Below are 19,876 nucleotides of genomic sequence, written 5' to 3'. Positions count from 1 at the left end.
CTCCACCTATCTATTGCTTTTTAAATATTTAAAAGTAAATCTTGTACATTGATGAATATTTTCCAGGCCATCTTTACATGTGAAGGTCTTTCAGACAGAAAAAACAACATGCTCAAAGATTTGGTATTTTAAACAAGACATCATATTTTAATACACAGCAATTTAGTGAATATAATTTTGAAGCACAAATGATTTGGATGAAGATGATAATGTTAATAATGATGATTCAATGTGCCAAGTGCTTTCTATGTGTCAAGCTTCATGATTTGTATTTAATTTAATTCTCACACCAACCCTATCAAAATTATCATACACTTTTTACTGATAAGAAACTCAGGGAAGAGCAGTTACCTGGCTTTGCCGAACTCATATTGCTACCCTGAAATGTAGACAGAATTCAACTTCAGGTCCCATAAGAGTCTAAGTTCTTATCATGTGCATTTTGCTTCAGAGAAGTCAGTGGTCAAGATGTTATGGTCTTAAACCTATTGTCTAGAATTTGCTTGTTTGCATAAACAGAAGATTATTCTCTTGTTCTTTTTTGTCCTACTGAACAATCAGAACAGGGACATAAACATAATTCCTCACTCCACAGGGAAAACAGTATCCTAAATAAAAACTCTTCATCAAAGATGTCTGAATTGCTGAGGAATGAACAGAGTTATCTGGAAATGCCTACCTATGTTGCACAAAGACAAAAATAAACTTAGGTTTTAACAAATTTTGATGGGATGTCAATAAGTGACCAAATGACAAGTTGTAGATATTATTGCATTTCACAATTTAATACTCTGCAAATGTTTCTTTTTTTTCCTTTGAATCTAAATGATATCTTTGGTGACGCTATGGGTAAATGGTGTGATTTCTTTGTCACAAAGCTGCTTGCAAAGCATTCATCCCTCTTCAGACAAAATATATGTAAAAGAAGCATCACTTCTGTTTCTCAAATAGCAGAAAAACAGACCAGACTCTTCAGGTTCAATCTAAGAAGCAGTAGTTTAACTTGTAAAGATAATATTCTTGCAGTGATTGATTTAGCAGTCAAGGATAATATAGTTTTTATGGTCACAAAAAGGCTGTAATCTAATTTTGCAGAAATTCTTATCTCATTGGCACTGTGTTATCACTTTTAATCTTACCGTTTTTATTTGAATTAGCTTAGAAAAATTCAATGGGTTGCTTTACTGACAGCTCAACCCTCAGATTGGTCTTCTGCACTAAATTTTCTGGTGCCAATGTTATGTTTTAAATCATGTTATCATTACTCTCAACAGTCAATTAGGAGTTATTTTTGCAGACTATTACAGGCTGGAATTGCTGGGTGTAATTTTCTCCCCACAGTAAGAACTATTTCTTTTAACAATAGGCATTGTAAACTTAATGAGAATGGCATGGCTGGTTCCATGACAAATTTCAGCATGGGATGATTTTCAAATATCTAGATACTTGAAATAGAAGACATATATTTTTCTTACTCTTTTGCATATGCTACGTAGCCAAGCAGCCTCCAAATGATGAACCCATTTCCCCAAAAGGCTGCAACTTGCTTCATCTCTTAAATTTTGAGGTCTGAAATATCTTCACAACAATGGAAATCAATAGAAGTTCCTCAGTTGGCTCTACTGTGAGAGTTGCCGGACTGTATTATAGACAATAAATCATGCACACTCCCCTTTGAACATTTTGTTTAGTTTATAAACATTTCCACTGGTAGAAGAATACATCCATGAACATCAACCCATGTCATTCTTGATTTCACTCCACCCAGTTTTCAGACCAAACATTATTGGCAGCAGGTTAGAAAACGAGGTAAGGAAATCAGGTGTTATTTTCTGAGAATTCAATTGAATTTTAACTACCTGGTTTTTCCAAGGGGAATAATTCATGTGTTATTGTTCCTTCTGCCCTTGACTGTTTAGGTAATGCACTACACAGACAGTTCTGGGAATCAACATGTGAACACTTGTGTGTAGGTTTCTGTGAAATGGTCCTTGGAAACTCATTGTGACCACCCTGCTCAACACATAGTTAAAGGAAATGGAAGGGCTGTTGGTCAGCCTGCTCCACCTCCAGGTACGATACAGCATTATATTTGGACATAAACCATTGGTGAATTTAGCTGAAAGATCATGACCGTTCCAACTCTGGTAGAGCCATCACCTGATAGATGAATTCAGTTGTTTGCAGAAAATATATCGAAAACACAGTCAGGAACAGCAAAGGTCTCTGCCATTCTGAAAAGTGAATAGTATTCGTGATTTTTATTATGATTTTTTGATCAACAATGGTAGCAGGAACAGCACAGGTGTGACTCTTATCTCTAATTGAATTGATTTTATTAACATCTCAATTAGGAACATGACAAGTGAAGAGGTATAGTCAGTTCAGGGAATATAGACAGAAAATTTAATCAATAATCTTAGATAACCAGAGAATAATTCAAATATATTAAGTTCAAGTTATATATTAAGTTCAAGGTATAATTATGTGTCATCCACACAGGTAATTAAGCAATTGGCTGAAAAAAACTCCATAAAATAAGGATTATTAAAAATGGCACACGTGTACCTTTATAAAAAAGAAAGAAAATACAGAAACATGGGCTTATTATATGGAGAATTGAAAGTGTTCCTTTTCCAAGTTAAGTGAAGTCCTGACTATAGGAAGTTTTTTATCTATGAAAATGGAGGCATGAGTTCAACAGGCTTTTGTAGTTGAGGACAAGTAAATAAACCACCTTTATACTGCCTGAGGCTCACACAGCATTATGACATGTACTTCTTTATTTCTATTTACACAGATGTAATTTTACAGTTATTTGTGCATTTTTACTGTACATCTAACACTTCAGCCAATCTATAAAGTTCCAGATGACACAGAGTTTCCACTTTTGCTAAACATTGCACCTTAAGTATGTAGCTCAACCTCTTGAGTGAATGAATAAATGAATTAATTAATAGACCTATTGTTCATTATTTGAAAGGACTTCCATAATCAGAGGATTTACTGACTCAAATGCTTGCATTTGCATTTAATGCCCTTTGTCAGTCATAATTCTCATTTTTAGTTAATAATCTGGAACATTTTATTCTTCAATGTTTGGGGGACTTGATTAATGACAGATAGTGGCCCTGAGTCTGATATGTGGATGCACGATGAGGTTTTTTGACTTCAGCTTGAGAAGCTGACGTTGAACTTATGTTGACTTTACCAATATTCCTATTTGGGGGCCTGTTTAGTGACCAACCTGCTCCTGATGGTTTTATATTTTCCATTCTTATAAAGGCAATAAGATGAATAATATCCACCTTTCAGAATGGCAGCTCTTACTCAAATCACATGCAGACATCAATAAATATCTCCCATGTATTTCCCATGGTGAATGCAAAATTAAGTATACAATGTTTCAATACTTTCCACTTTAAGTGAATCAATACTGAATTCTATCCACTATCCAGTTAATTTGTATGATCTAGTAAGAAAAAACACTTTTTCTACATTTAAAGTACATACTTTAATAGAGCTGCATCTGTATCTATATATTAAGCACTTGCTCATAACACAAAGATATTGCAAAGCATAATGGAAAATGTCTCAAAAACACACATGAGGAAAGTGTATTTTGATTTAGAGATGAAAGTCATAGACTAAAGAATTTTAATATTCTTTTTCTTTGTTGCCAAATTCAATTTCAGATTCAGATTAGCTAATAGTACCTACTATGCATCTGGCTCTAAGTGAAAGAATTTTACAAGTGTTATTTTGTTTCAAATTTGTGATTGTCAGAAAATGAGCAGAGTGACAGGACTTAAACGGAAATCTCTCAGTCCAGGTAAGAATATGCAATCTCTTTCTTTCTTTGCCTTAAATGAGTTGACATTACTATCTACTTCATTTACAGAATTGAGGAGTTATGACATCACTCTCAATGGTGATTGTATTAAGCCATTCTTGCATTGCTATAAAGAATTTCTGAGATGGGGTAATTTATAAAGGAAAAAAGTGTAATTGGCTCACAGTTCTGCAGGCTGTACAAAAAGCATGATGCTGGCATCTGCTTAGCTTCTAGGGATGCCTCAGGAAACTTACAATCATGACAGAAGGTGAAGGTAGAGCAGACATATCACATGACCAGAGCATGGGCAAGAGAGAGAGGGAGGGAGGTGCCACACACTTTTAAACAGCCAGATCTTGTGAGAACTCACTCACTATCATGAGAATCACACCTAAGTGATGGTGCTAAACCATTCATGAGAAATTCACCACCATGAATCAATCACCTCCTACCAGGCTCCACCTCCAATATTAGGCATTACAATTCAACATGAGATTTGGGTAGGGACACATGTCCCAACTATATTAGTGATAAACTGAAAGCTTTTTCTCAAAGATCAGGAAGAAGGCAAGAATGCCCACTCTCACCACTTCTATTCAGTGTAGTGCTGGAAGTCCTAGCCAGAGCAATTAGGCAAGACAAATTAAATATGTATATATATATATAATATATATATACACACAAATCAGAAAGAAAGCAGTAAATATCATTTACAGTCCCTGCCTGTAAATGATATGATATTATGTAGAAACTTTAGACACTTCATTATTTAAAAACCTGTTAGAACGGTAGACAAATTCTGTAAAGCTACAGGATACAAAATCAACATACAAAATCAGTTGTAAATTTTATGTACTAATATTAAACTATCTGAAAAGGAAATTAGAAAGACAATTCTATTTACAATAGGACTAAAATAAATAATGTACTTAGAAATAAACTTAACTGAGGAGGTAAAAGACATAAAGTGGAAACTACAAAACATTGATGCAAAAATTAAACAAGACAAATGGAAAGGTGTCTCCTGTTCATGAACTGAAAGACAATATTGTTACAGTTATATACTACCCAAAATAATCTAAAGATTCAGTGCCATTCGTATTAAAATTCCAATGGTATTTTCACAGAAAGTTAAAAAGAACAATAAAACTTCTATGGAATCACACAGAAACCCAAATAACCAAATTATTTATTTATTTATTTATTTATTTATTTATTATACTTTAAGTTCTAGGGTACATGTGCACAATGTGCAGGTTTGTTACATATGTATACATGTGCCATGTTGGTGTGCTGCACCCAGTAACTCATCATTTACATTAGGTATACCTTCTAATGCTATCCTCCCCCTCCCCTTACCCCACAACAGGCCCCAGTGTGTGATGTTCCCCTTCCTGTGTCCATGTGTTCTCATTGTTCAATTCCCACATATGAGTGAGAACATGCGGTGTTTGATTTTTTTATGCTTGCGATAGTTTGCTGAAAATGGTTTCCAGCTTCATCCATGTCCCTACAAAGGACATGAACTCATCATTTTTTATGGCTGCATAGTATTCCATGGTGTATATGTGCCACATTTTCTTAATCCAGTCTATCATTGTTGGACATTTGGGTTGGTTCCAAGTCTTTGCTATTGTGAATAGTGCCCCAATGAACACATGTGTGAATGTGTCTTTATAATCCTTTGGGTATATACCCAGTAATGGGATTGCTGGATCAAATGGTATTTCTAGTTCTGGATCCCTGAGGAATTGCCACACTGACTTCCACAATGGTTGAACTAGTTTACAGTCCCACCAACAGTGTAAAAGTGTTCCTATTTCTCCACATCCTCTCCAGCACCTGTTGTTTCCTGACTTTTTAATGATTGCCATTCTAACTGGTGTGAGATGGTGTCTCATTGTGGTTTTGATTTGTATTTCTCTGATGGCCAGTGATGATGAGCATTTTTTCATGTGTCTTTTGGCTGCATAAATGTCTTCTTTTCAGAAGTGTCTGTTCATATCCATTGCCCACTTTCTGATGGCATTGTTTATTTTTTTCTTGTAAACTTGTTTGAGTTCATTGTAGATTCTGGATATCAGCCCTTTGTCAGATGAGTAGATTGCAAAAATTTTCTCCCATTCTGTAGGTTGCCTGTTCACTCTGATGGTAGTTTCTTTTGCTGTGCAGAAGCTCTTTGGTTTAGTTAGATCCCATTTGTCAATTTTGGCTTTTGTTGCAATTGCTGTTGGTGTTTTAGATATGAAGTCCTTGCCCATGCCTATGTCCTGAATGGTATCGCCTAGGTTTTCTTCTAGGGTTTTTATGGTTTTATGTCTAACATGTAAGTCTTTAATCCATCTTTAATTAATTTTTTTATAAGGTGTAAGGAAGGGATCCGGTTTCAGCTTTCTACATATGGCTAGCCAGTTTTCCCAGCACCATTTATTAAATAGGGAATCCTTTCCCCATTTCTTGTTTTTGTCAGGTTTGTCAAAGATCAGATGGTTGTAGATGTGTGGTATTATTTCTGAGGGGGCTCTGTTCTGTTCCATTGGTCTACATCTCTCTTTTGGTACCAGTACCATGCTGTTTTGGTTACTGTAGCCTTGTAGTATAGTCTGAAGTCAGGTAGCATGATGCCTCCAGCTTTATTCTTTTGGCTTAGGATTGACTTGGCAATGCAGACTCTTTTTTGGTTCCATATGAATTTTAAAGTAGTTTTTTCCAATTCTGTGAAGAAAGTCATTGGTAGCTTAATGGGGATGGCATTGAATCTATAAATTACCTTGGGCAGTATGGCAATTTTCATGATATTGATTGTTCCTATCCATCTTGAGAAAAAACAAAGCTACAGATCACCCTTCCTGATTTCAAAATATATTACAAAGCTATAGTATTTAAGACAGTATGGTAATGGTATAAAACAGACATATAGATGAATGGAACCAAAGAGAGAGCCCAAAAATAAATGCATGTATGTATAATCAACTGACCTTAGATAAGGGTGTCACAAATACACAATAGGGAAAGAATAGTATCTTCAATAAATGGTTTTGGAAAAATTGGATATACATACACAAAAGAATGAAATTGAACTACTAGACTGTACACAAAAATCAACTCAAAATGTATTAAATATTTACATATAAAATCTGAAATTGTAAAATTCCCAGAAGAAAACACAGGAGAAAAGGTTTATGGCATTGGCCTAGGCAATCATTTTCATTGATCTGACACCAAAAGCATAATCAAAAAAAAGCAAAAATAATCATTGTGATGACATCAAACAAAAAAGCTTCTGCAAAGCTACTGAAACATTTGAGAGTGGAAAGATAACCTATGGAGTGTGAGAAAATATTTGCAAAACATATATTTGTCAAGGGGATAATTTTCAAATACATAAGACACTCCTACCACTCAACTTCAAAATAACGAATAATCCGAATTTTTAAAATGAGCTCATGATTTGAATACACAATTCTTCTCTAAAGAACACAGCCTAATTGGCAACAGGTATCAAAAAGATGCTCAATGTAACAAATCATGCCAAAAATGAAAATCAAAACCACAATGAAATATCAACTAACAACTGTTAGGATGGCAAAGATAAAAGAGAAGAAGCATTGGCGGGGATGTGGAGAAATTGCAACCCTTTTCCATTAGTAGGAATGCAAAATAGTGCAACCTCTATGGAAAACAGTATGGAAGTTCCTAAAACAATTAAAGTTGAGTTACCATATGATCCCACAATCTTACTTCTGAGTATTTACTCAAACAAATTAAAATCAAGATCTCCAATAGTTATTAGCCCTCTTGTATTCATTGCAGCACTATTCACAATAACAAAGATGTGGAAACAACTTAAATTTTCATAGAAAGATGAATGAATAAAGAATTGTGTTATATACATGTAATGGGATATTATTCAGACTTTAAAAAGAAGGAAATTCTACAATATGTGGCAATATGAATAAACTTTGAGGACAATTATGCTAAGTGAAATAAGTCAGTTACAGAAGGAAAAATACTGCATGGTTCCACTTTAAAGAGTTATCTAAAATAGTCAGATTTATAGAATAAAAGAGTGGAATGGTGGCTGCCAGGGCCTGGAGAGAAGTGGCTGCTGGAGCCTGGAATGAAGAGTTACTAATCAAGGGCATACATTTTCAGTTAAGAAAGACGAATAACTTATAAAGGTCTGCTGTACAAAATTGTGCCTATTACTAACAATAATGTACTACACACTTAAAATTTTGTTAAAGGGTAGGTCTCATCTTTAACTTTCTTACCACAATAAAATATAATTTTAAAATAAATAAATGCCCACAAAGCACTTAGTACAGTGTGTAGCGCATACTCAGTGGTAAGTATAAGCTATTATTTATTTTTATTGTCCTGCGTCTATGAGTACATGCACCTAACGTGCTGATAAATTATCTGTGCTTTATTTCGTTTTTATTGTAAATAGACAGCTGAATGTTATTTGCTAGTAATCCACTCAGTGTGTTCATAATGGCTTCTAAAAGTAAGAATGCCTCATAAAAGTTAGAATTCCCTGAGGACTAGTCAGTAATTTTCTGAGAAGTTTGACTCATGCAATTCTTTGAAAGTTTTACAGCTCCTAATGTGCACACCTACAAATAGATGTCGAGAATTTCATAACTTGAAAAAAAATTCATCTCTGATGTAACCCCAGTTTTGCCTTGAACTGGTAGAGGAATTTATGCCAGTTTTACTTTATGTTGCAAATCACTATTAGTTTAATTTCCTCATTAGTAATTTAGTTTACTGTGTGCTGTTTCAATTGTCCTTAGAGGGAGAGTAATGCATATTTTTAAAATATTCTTATAATTGAACTTTAATATTAGTATAAACTGCAGCTTAAATATGTTTAAATATAATAGTACCTATACCCATTTCTGTAACAGATGTCAATAATTAGTCCAAATGTGCTTATATACTAGTTTTTGATTGGTAAGAGACTCCATCTGAAATTTTACCACTTAAATAACTTGTGTTACACAATTGATAAAGGTAATTGTTCATTTTAAAGATGAATTACTTTGTTTTGTAGTTATATATACATAAAGTATCTGAGGAAACAAATAATGAGCAACGTATGGATATTTCTCTCCAATTCTGTGGTATAATGGAATACTTCCAAATGAGAATGAGATAAATATGCAGGTCTAGAGGTTTTTTGGCCCTACTGAGTGCACTATGATCAAAAAGTTTGCAAGCCACTGCTCTATTCCTTGCTGAGTCCCTAATGGTAGATACTGTGTGTGACACTTCAGTGTACATATCCTGAAAATGCCTGGCCCATATCTTCTGCTCAGCACAGGGCTTCCTAAATAAACCCTCTCAGTTTATTATTTTCCATGTAGTGCTCCACTAAGAATTTACAAAATATAAGGAGACTGTGTACCTCAGACTTATTATAAGCTTATTCATTTTCTTTTAATTTTATAGAGTATTTTGATCTCTTTCCTGAACCTAAATCCTACTTGGACTAGATTTGACATTATGTTTTCATTTGAGCTTTGGAACTTTAATCTTATTACTTCCTGTTTTCCTAAAACTGGAGTGAATAAGCTACTTACAAGAGCATAAGCTGAATCTGTTCAAAGCCGTTTAGCTGTATTTACTCTGCTCTGTGGTTGATTCTGCTTCCCTAGTTCCTCATCTTGTAAAAATTTCAGGGAAATTACAAAATGGATAAACATAGCCTTGATTGGGATGTGACTTTGCTGGGACATACATCTCATTGCCAATCAACTTGATTTTTCTTCCCTAAATATCAACATCAGGCATACACACAAACACGTACACACACACACACACACACGCACATACACACGTACATGCACACACACGTACATACACACACCCAAATTATCAGCGTGGTGTTTGATATAGTTTGGATAGTTGTCACCCTGCAAACCTAATGTTGAAATGTAAGCTCCAATGTTGCAGGTAGGGCCTGGTAGGAGGTGCTTGGGTCATGGAAGTGGATCCCTCATGGCTTGGTACTGTCCTTGCAATAGTGAGTGAATACTCACAAGATCTGGTTGTTTAAGTGTGTGGCATCTCCCTCCCACTGCCTCTTCTTCCTGCTTTTGCCATATGATGTACCTCTTCCTGCTTCACTTTCCACTATGGGTGAAAGCTCCCTGAGGCCTCCTCAGAAGCCAGGCAAATGCAGGTACCATGCTTGTACAGCCTGCTGAACTGTGAGCGAATTAAAATTCATTTCTTACAAATTATACAGCCTCAGGTATTTCTCTATACTGTCATGGGATCCTTGGGTTGATGCTTTTCTGGCTGGAAACCTCTGTTGCCAGAGATGCCTTTGCTTGAGTTTTGCTCAGACTTGCTGGGCTCGTTCCACCCACTCGGTGTGGCAGGCAGCACTCGGCTTATCCTACCGGCCTAGATCCCATGCCTGCCAAGAGCGAGTGGAGCAGTGAGGGGCACGTGAACGAGTGAGCATGGCGTCCAGACACTGTGTACAGACAGACACGCTTACTTCAGTTGGGCAGGCAGTTACAGGTGCTGGCACAGGTGCCAGCTCCCTGCGAGGCTTCCTGTCAGGCTGTGGCTGGACCAAGCATACCACAAGCAGCTTCCATGGCTGGCACCAGGGAATGCAGTGACACTCAGAAGCTTAGAGATGCCAGGAACCAGAGTCCCAAAGAGGGTGTCATAGCCCTAGCTTAGGGAGCTCCTAGGTGTGGACTCCACGAAGGGCTGCAGCTATTCTCTCTTTCTTTCTTCTGTCCTTCTGCAATGTGGCGAGCCAGGGGGATGTTTCAGCCCTGTTTGTGTTACAGCTCTTTTAGCCCCACCATTTTGTGGGTGCTGGATTTTTGTCCTATGTCTATGAAGAATGAGGTCCACAGACAAGTGGAAGGTGAGCAAGGCAAAAAGGAGCTTTATTGAGTGACAGAAGGGTTCAGAGGAGGCCTGCATTGGGTAGCTTCTCCCCACAAGCAGGTTGTCTTGTCTAGTGTTCAGCTCTAAGTAGAGAGGAGACACTGGGATAGGTAGTTGCTCTCCATACCTAGTCATTGTCTCCTCAAGTCTGGATGAGTCCAGGGCTTTCATGGGCCTCAGAGGGGAGGAAGTGGGCACCGATTGGTCCATGGGAGGCCATAGGTGGTCCTGGAAAAAGCACCACAAGCTCCCACTCCAGTCTGCAGGACTGGCAGCCGGGCTCCGAGGCTTCAAGCCTTCCCCAGCTTGAAGGCGGAGCTTCACTGGTGACCCACCCTCTTCTACGCAGAAGCCTGTCTGCCTCCTGCCGCTATTCATGGCACCCAGGCTGTTCATGCTGCTAGGCAGCTGCACGCCAGCACCAACCTGCCCTCAGCACCACCTTGACCTTCCTCCCATGCTTCTTGGTGCTCAAAGTCCGGAGGGGGCTGAGGCAGCAGGCGGCTGGTGTGTCAGCACTTCCGAAAGCATGCACATACCTCACCGTGCTGGTATAACACCCGGGCTTGGTCTCAACCTCACTCTGAGATTGGAAAAGGTGCAGGAGCAGGAAGAGACCAGGCAGCGGGAACACACACATCTGAGCTTGCAGGGGTTGGGGGGCCTTCCCAGGCCCCTGAGAGTACAGAGATGCCTGGGTCCACAGCTGCAGCTTGGGTGGCTGCAGCTGCACTCAGGAGGGTGGGGCTACTGTCTACTCCCAGCCCGCAAGAGCACAGGGAGTCCTGGGTCCACAGCCACAACTGGGAGGCTGCAGCTGTGCCCAGGAGGGTGGGCCTCCCACTTGTTTCTGGCTCCTGCTCGTTCCATGGAGTGTCCGGCCCAGCTACACCTCCCCTGCTGCAGCCAGTGTCTTGGCAGCGGCCATTTCAGGTGGCCCATTGCTGCCATCAATAGCAATGCATGAATAGCCTAACACAGTGTTCTAGTTTGATTTTTTACTTTTATTTTAGTTAATACTTTCAAAGATCTTGAGAGAAATGAAAAAACTTTACTCTATCCATAGATGAGACACCTTTGCTGAAAAGAGTTGAGCCACTTGTCCAAAAGCCCATGGCTAGTAAGTAAAAGAGACTGGATTCAGATTCAGATCTGATCAAGACCAAAGCTCATCTCTTCACACATTAAGCACCCTACCTCCTATTTTAACAGGCTTAAACATAACCTGATTGCTCCAGTCATTCAAAAACACAAGCATCTGCTCCCAAAGAAAGCCTTTGGCTAGGTGCTGAGGGTGTTATCTTTGGCTAGGCAAGCAGGTTGAGGGTAAAAGTTCTGGTATTTATGTAGTCCTGGAGGGCAGTGAGTGAGGGTGTGCCCCAGGAGCGTTGTAGTGTCAGAAACAGTCAGGTTAAAGGTATATGCATTCTCTGCGTGCTTTTTCTACTGCCCAATCCACAGCTGACAAATTTCTTTATTACGAAGGCATGAAAGCCAATGGATTGCTCTTTATTCCTAAAGAAACCACACTAATGTAATTTCTTTGTTTTGCAATTGCTCATTCAGTAAACCATTGCTCATTAGACTCCTGGGAGTTTGCAAGCTTGGAACAATTGTTTCTCTGTTGATCAGGCCCCATTTGTCAAATTGCACACGGGCAAGTTTATTTGCTTATAACACAACCAAAATATTTAGCTGTTTATCTGGCAGGTTGATGATGATTACGTACAACAAATGAACATACATGAATACATTCAGACTTTGTTGAAAGAAAAAGGACCGGGGCATGAGGCATGACTTTCATCATTGATTTTTCTCTGAGACTGAGAGTCTTAAACTAAGAATATATGTTATGATCACGAGAGATGTACCAGGTTTCTTGGGTTGTGTCTTGGCAGAATCAAACAAACTAGGACTCCATTTGTGCCTCTGCCATTTATAACCATGTGATTTGGGGCAAATTTCTGTAACTCTGTGAAACTCCATTTCCAAATGTATAAAAAGGATGTGATAACATTTAAGTCATGTGTTGTTTTGATGATCAAATGAGTCAATAAGTGCAAAATAACCAGCATATATTAGCTTTTCAATGTATATCAAGTAATCTCTATACTTTCATGTTTAAATGACTTATACTTGAAGAGGAGCACTCAATTCTGAGATTCATCTCGTTGAACCATAACATCTGAATAATATCTACTGTGAATGGTTCCTAAGAAGATTAAATACAATAACACATTAGTGTGTCTAACATATAGTAATCACTTGCTAAGTGTTATTTAAACAGTCATATGTATTTGGGAAAAAAATCAATAGATGGTTTATGCTGATGATGACAACAATGATGATGACAATGACAATAAAGTATTTTCTGAAATTTTTATTAACTTTTTCAACAGTCTGTTTCAGGAAACTTTAGGTCAACTCTATGTTCTTTCCACTATTCCATATTAAGTTATCCTACTAAAGTAACCCAAGAATAGTTGTCACGTTCTCTCTCATCTCCTCAAATCTATTTGAACTCTAATCCAAACTTCATCTCCTCCCTTCCCTTTAGGAGCCAAGGCTGTAATTCTTTATCTGCGACTTGTGATTACAGTCAATTCTTGATATTCATAATTTCCTTGTTTTCTGCTCTACTGCAAATGCAGAAACATTTTCCATTCATTTCCTAACAAGATTTTTTTTTAATTAAATACAGTGCTCAACAGCATAGTCTATTTCATTTTTATTTTTTACTAATGCCTCTAAAAGTCCTTATCCTGCTTTGACACAGAAGAAGGAGATGAGAATTCATGAAGTGCTTACTATGTGCCAGGGGCCCTCCCAGAGTCTTTGTAAACACAAGCCTGTGTGTGTCCTATTCCCAGAACAGGCCTGTGGGGTAAATGTCATCATTCCTTTTATGTATTGTATTTCTATGTCAAGTTCTCAGACTCTAAGTTCCATGCCCTTCTTCCTCTCTGAAAATGATTTAACAGAGAGCAATAATATAAACCCAATTAAGACATCTGACAATAACAGAATCGCACTTTTCATGCTAGGACAGGGGCAGTTGTCTGTTCAACACAGACAAGAGAAAACTTCCATCCAAACCAAATCAAACGTTACCCTCCATCCCCCTACTCAACCTTTTCTTGTAAGTGAGAAGAAGACACATTAGAACCTAGACACCAGCAAATACTAAATTGCACCAAGGTTTATGTCACATGAGGAGCCTGTGGATCTTACACTTTCTGTGCGGGCTTTCTAAAGTATGTGCTTGTCTATCCTTAGCACTGACACCTTTCAAGGGAATCTGAGTAAACTAGAAACACTATCATGATTTTAAATGTGGTTTAAAAAATATAGAGTCCTGGATCTGAATTCTGACTTTCCAAGTGATCTTGGGTACGTTACTTTGTGCCCCAGTTTCCACATTTCAAAAATAGGGAAAATTATATCCATCTTACATGGGGTGAGGAGTTAGTGAAAAAACTCCCTAAGGTACTCAGCACAGTGTCGTCATGTTGTAAGCATCTCTTCCTATCAGTAATAAATAAATACAGTTTTTATATGTGTCCCCACTCAAATCACATGTTGAATTATAATCTCTAGTATTGTTGGTGGGGCCTGGTGGGAGGTGACTGTCTCATGTGGGTGAATTTCTCATGAACGGCTTAGCGCTGTCCTGTTGGTGCTGTCCTCATGAAAGTGAGTGAGTTCTCATGAAATCTGGTTATTTAAAGGTGTGTGGCACCTCTCTCTCTCGCCCCTGCTTTTGCAACATCACATGCCTGCTCCCCCTTTGCCTTCCACCATGATGGTAAGCTTTCCGAGACCTCCCTAGAAGCTGAATAGATGCCAGCACCATGCTTCCTGTAAAGCCTGCAGAACCATGAACCAATTAAAACTCTTTGCTTTATAAATCACCCAGTCTCTAGCATTTCCTTATAGCTAAAGGTACAAAGCCATTTATAGCAATCCAAGAATGTCCTCGTACAATGAGTAAGCCCATTTTATTTTTCAAAAGTAAACTCTCCTGTGTCCTCTCCCCCTTGGATATGAACACCACTTATCACTCCCTTTCCTATCACCTCTCTTTCTCTTTCTTGTTAAAATGGACACAATGAAAAGGATGGCTCATAACTGGAAATTGTATTATTTCTAAATGTCAGTCAGTGATATTTTCTCAGGAGAAACTATCCTTGAAAATACCCTCCAAAAGAACATTATTTGAGAAGAAAAACAACTGATGAATGAATTCAGAGTTTTGAGATGATATTTCTGATGATTAGATTTGCCTTCCCTCTCTTTATATAATTTTGGGTGAGATTTTCAGACTAGCTATGTTTTTCTGGACCTGTGGGCCTGAAGTGGCTCTCTCCCTCATTACCTGTGAAATGTACTAATATGCATGCACTTTTTAATTTTTTTTTCTCTAGGAAGGGATTTCCAGAGCTTTTATGAAATCTTTATGCATTTATTGAATGCATTTCTACATCCTTGCCGGAGACAATTTTGGACCCAGACTGTATTTTTATTTAATTCTGCAGAGAGTTATTAGGGACACGTACTGAGCACTCCTTAACAGCAGAGCTGTGTGGAAAGTCATGTCCATCTTGAAGGCAGCATGTGCCCTTGAGTATTGGCCTAGGACTCTAGTAAATCTGCACATCTGCTAACCTAGGAGTCACGTGAACTTGAAGGCTTCCTTTTCTCTAGCAGAGTTGATTATCTCCACTTTTACATATGCACTGACTCTTGTTAATTTCTCCACTGTGAAATATAAACCAACTATTTGTTTACTTGTTTTCAATCTTTGAATTCCTGTACTGTTTCTTACCATCTCTTCCTAACTATAGTGAACACAGTTTGAATACTTCTGTATGCCAGACACTTGCTAAATGTTTTTCATTCTGCAACTCATGTATTGAAATCTCATCAAAACTCAACGTCCATTGTAGAGATGAAAAAACAATGGTACAGTGACTTGAAGCACATTGCTCAGGGTTACAGGACTCGGTTGTGAAATGAAGTAACATGCTTCCTTACCAGTTGATCTTTATGGTCCCTTCAAGTTATATGACTCCTGGCTGTATGAAAGGTCTTCAGTAAATATGTATAAAATAAACGCACAAATTCAGAACTTCCCTGAATCTTGAGGGTCTCATTTATAACATAGAGGTAATAATCCCAACTGCTGTGGTCATTATGAACATTAAATGAGTTCATGACAGTGAAAAACATTAATAGAGGGTTAGGCATACCTTAAATGGTGAGCAAATGTTAGTTCAATCTTATCAACAAGCCACATTTTCCTTTAGGAAAAATGTGAATGTCTCATGTAGCCCCCAGTCTGTCTTTTTAGGTTATGACTGGGACCCACAAAAGGGTGGGGCATGAAAGGGATTTGGCATTGCGGAATGCACAGGTCAGTGGAATGCACCCTGGGGAGTGGGAGGTGGTCCCAGGGGTTATTGGCAGGGCCTATGTTGGAGGCCTGTACCGAGGAATAATGCTCATCTTGGGGTACTCATTCAATTGTGAGAACTCACCCAGCTTCAACCAATTTATGGGATTGGGGATACAGTGGTAGAGAAAGTGTCATTGAAGGCACAGATATTATGCAGTGCCTGGTGGGTGCTGGAATCGCTCATGTTCATAATTAAGCTTATATAAGGATTAATATCACATATTACAGATGAGAAAAGTGTGACTCATGGGAGGCAAGTGACTCACCCAGGAGCATAGAGCCTGTAAATGGCAAGACAGAGTTTCAACACAGGTCTGCCTGGCGGGAACACCTGTTTCAAGTGAGCGCAGTCCCCACCGCCGATCTTTCCTTTGGAAAGGGCAGGTCACATCGAAGCCAAAGGAAAAGTCAGCATGTTTGATGATAGTTTTGCTTTTGTTTAGCTCACTTACCAATTTCTCACTGGGAAAATAGTGTTTTCCATTAAAAGGCTTGGGAACCAGTCTGGGGAAACTCCTGAAAACATAAAGCACCACAGTACATCGTGGAGGAGTGTGTGAGAAGAAGAATTTATTGCCTCACTTTTTGATTGATATTTATGGTACCCCCTACTCCTTCCATGTCAGGCACTGGGCAAGGCCAAGCTGAGGAAGGTGATCAGGGATCCCTGTCCTCCAGGACTCAAGGTCTTGCTATACAAACAGATAGACAACTTCAGAGCCATATAAAGAATGCTGCAAGAGAGTCACACATATAGCTTGATAAGAGTGAAGAAAATAACTAACACAGCTTTGAATTCAGAGAAACCTGGGTTTTAATCATGACTTGTGGTTTTCACTAAAAGTATGAACTCTGGCAAAATTCTTAACTTCTCTGAGCCTCAATTTCTTCTTTTGTAGATTAAAAATAAATTTACCTCTTAGTGGCCTCATATCATGAGGCTCCCATAATTCTGAAAGTAGCTAAAAGAATAAATTCCAAGATTTTCCCTTTTTTTAACCAACATAAATGAAGATAGAATATATAAAAATTGTAACTGAGCATGATTTATGAACTAGCATATTTTACTTTTCAAATAGGTATCTTGAATTAGATATTGTTGCTCTATTTGAGGCATATGGAAACCAAGTCATGGAGAAGTTAAATAACAGCTAAAAGTGGCTGAGTTGGGGTTTGCATTCAGGATGTCTCACTCTGTAGTCAGGTGCATGCACATAATCCCAGGGTTGTACTCCCGCTTTTGGATTAAGTGAAGAGTTTGGGACCAAAGAGTTTCAGGTGGAGAGAGGGCAGGGAATGGTGGTTCAGGCTGTAGTGCCTGCGTTTCTAGTGTGTGTCCGAGAAAGGCTAAAATGGTTAAGGTGATTGGTGTTGCTTGTCCAGATGTATGGTATAGACATTGTTGCAAGCAGAAGATGGGAAGAGACTACTCTAAGCTGGCTGTTTTGGCAGATAATTACAATGATCAGAGCCAATGGAGACCTTCAGCAACTCAAACTTCTGATGCCAGAAACTCACTCCCTGGAGGGTCCCATGGGGAACTCACAGCTCCACCCTACTCCTCCTCAGGGCATCCACTTTCACTGTCAGCAAATCCAAGAGAAATAGAAGATGGGTTTCTTTCCTCTTGACAGCACAAATATATAGTGAACATCGGGAAACCTAAGTCCTGAATGAGGAGAAAATATTTCCTAGTATATTGAATGTGAATCTTCCCAATTTGCCATCTGTTTGGAAAACAAAACATAAATACCAGACATATTTCTGTGGGTCTTCCACTTTCTTCAATATATAAATCCTCCCAGTATCCAAGTCCAAAGAGTTAAATGTTAAAGACTCATGAAAATAGGAAGAGGAGGCAGGAGAAATTGTGCTATTGGGAATCTGAGGACTGCTTGGAATTGTTTTTAAAACAATTAAGGGTGATATCTTCAATTTACATCTGGGAAGACACTGTAAGGATGTGAAAGAAAATACAACTGATTCAGTTTCCAGCCATTTGTTGGGCCACTTCCCTGTGCCAGATGTGATAATAGGCCCTGAGGACACAGGGATAATTTAAGGCAAGCTTTGGATTCCTCAGGCACTCTTTGATGGATTCATCTGAAGTTGCATTTACACACATAAAAAGATGATTTCATAATTACTAACTTACATATACCTTAAGGTGCACAGAGAGCAAAAAGTGAGTCCTCAAACCAAACCAGAGACTGGATGGCTCCCTGAAAAAGGTGACATTATCTTAGAGGAATTGTGAAAATTTTCAAATAAAGTACAAAATTTGGGAAGGGTATTACAGGAAGAGGGAAGAGAATAAATAAGGACCCTATCGAATAAGGTAGTCTTTTGTGTTCAGGGACCTATAGGTAGTTCAAAATGACTCAGGTGGCTTGTATAAGATCTAGAATTTCTGTTCCTTAAATAAATATAAGAAAATTCTCCAACTTCATTAATGTGTGAAAAAAAGAGATAACATGATAAGAGGAATTTTTTTATATACAGAAAGCTCTTAAAAGTGAGGAAGAAAACACATGCATTTAAAGCAGGCTATGCTTCAAGGGTACCTACAGACACATACAGGATAAATTTAGGGGGCATTGGATGATTGAGTCTTAATTTTAACATACTTATTTAAATACATATTAGAAAAACATAAAGCAGCACAAACCCTGTAATTTTATAAATGTCTTCAGAACAAGGCTAAAATCATTAAAGTAAGAATAAGAGTTGATGGAAATAGAATTATGAAAGCTATTGGGTAGGTAATCCAAATTGTGTTTCTCTAAAGTATAATTCATTGTGTTGAAGGAGGCAATGGAATCAGTGTTGGTTAGATATAAAATGATTTGTTATTAAGTGTATAGTTCAAAGAGAGCTTGGGGAGTAATAACAATCAAACACACAAACAAGAAAGGATTTCCAGGAGTAGTAGGAGGAAAAGCAACAGCAAGACAAGAGGAAGGGAGGGTGGAGAAAGAAAGAAGAAAGAAGATGAGAAAGTAGTAGTATTTGCATACTTGCCACCGTAAGCAAAAGATGAGACTAAAGCTCAACATGGTTGGTGTTTATCTATGTGGCACTGAATTCTCAACCAAAACCAACCCCAGCTGGTTGTCCTGGCAACAACCACCTTCCCTCATTATGTTAATGATATGATGATAAGAAAGCCAGATATGAGTGAAGGAAACTACAACAGAAGGGAAGCCATTCTAGGTCTGGCGTGTTCCACTTTGAGGGAGGGTTGGTTTGAGGAGGGGTTTTGAATGTAATTGGGTAGCAATATGTGAAATATTGATGGAAAAAATAAAAGTTGTACATAAATTTTTATTTTATTTCATTTTTGAGACAGGGTCCTCTTCTGCTGCCCAGGCTAGAGTGCATTGGCGAGGTGATGGCTCCCTGTATACTCAGTCTCCCAGACTTGAGTCACTCTCTCACCTCAGCATCTCGAGTAGCTGGGATTACAGGTTGTGCCAACATGCCTGGCTAACTAAGAAAAACTTTTTTTTTGTAGAGATGAGGTCTCAAAATCCTGGGCTAAAATGATCCTCCTGCCTCAGCCACACAAAGTGATGTGATTGCTGGCATGAGCCACCACACCCAGTCCACACATTTGCTTAATAGAGCCTGTGTGTTTGAGTATTTGGGGTACTACTGGCTATGAA

The sequence above is a fragment of the Pongo pygmaeus genome, chromosome 18 (genome assembly GCF_028885625.2).
Source record: "Pongo pygmaeus isolate AG05252 chromosome 18, NHGRI_mPonPyg2-v2.0_pri, whole genome shotgun sequence".
Taxonomy (NCBI): domain Eukaryota; kingdom Metazoa; phylum Chordata; class Mammalia; order Primates; family Hominidae; genus Pongo; species Pongo pygmaeus.
This window is presented reverse-complemented; position numbering follows the sequence as displayed.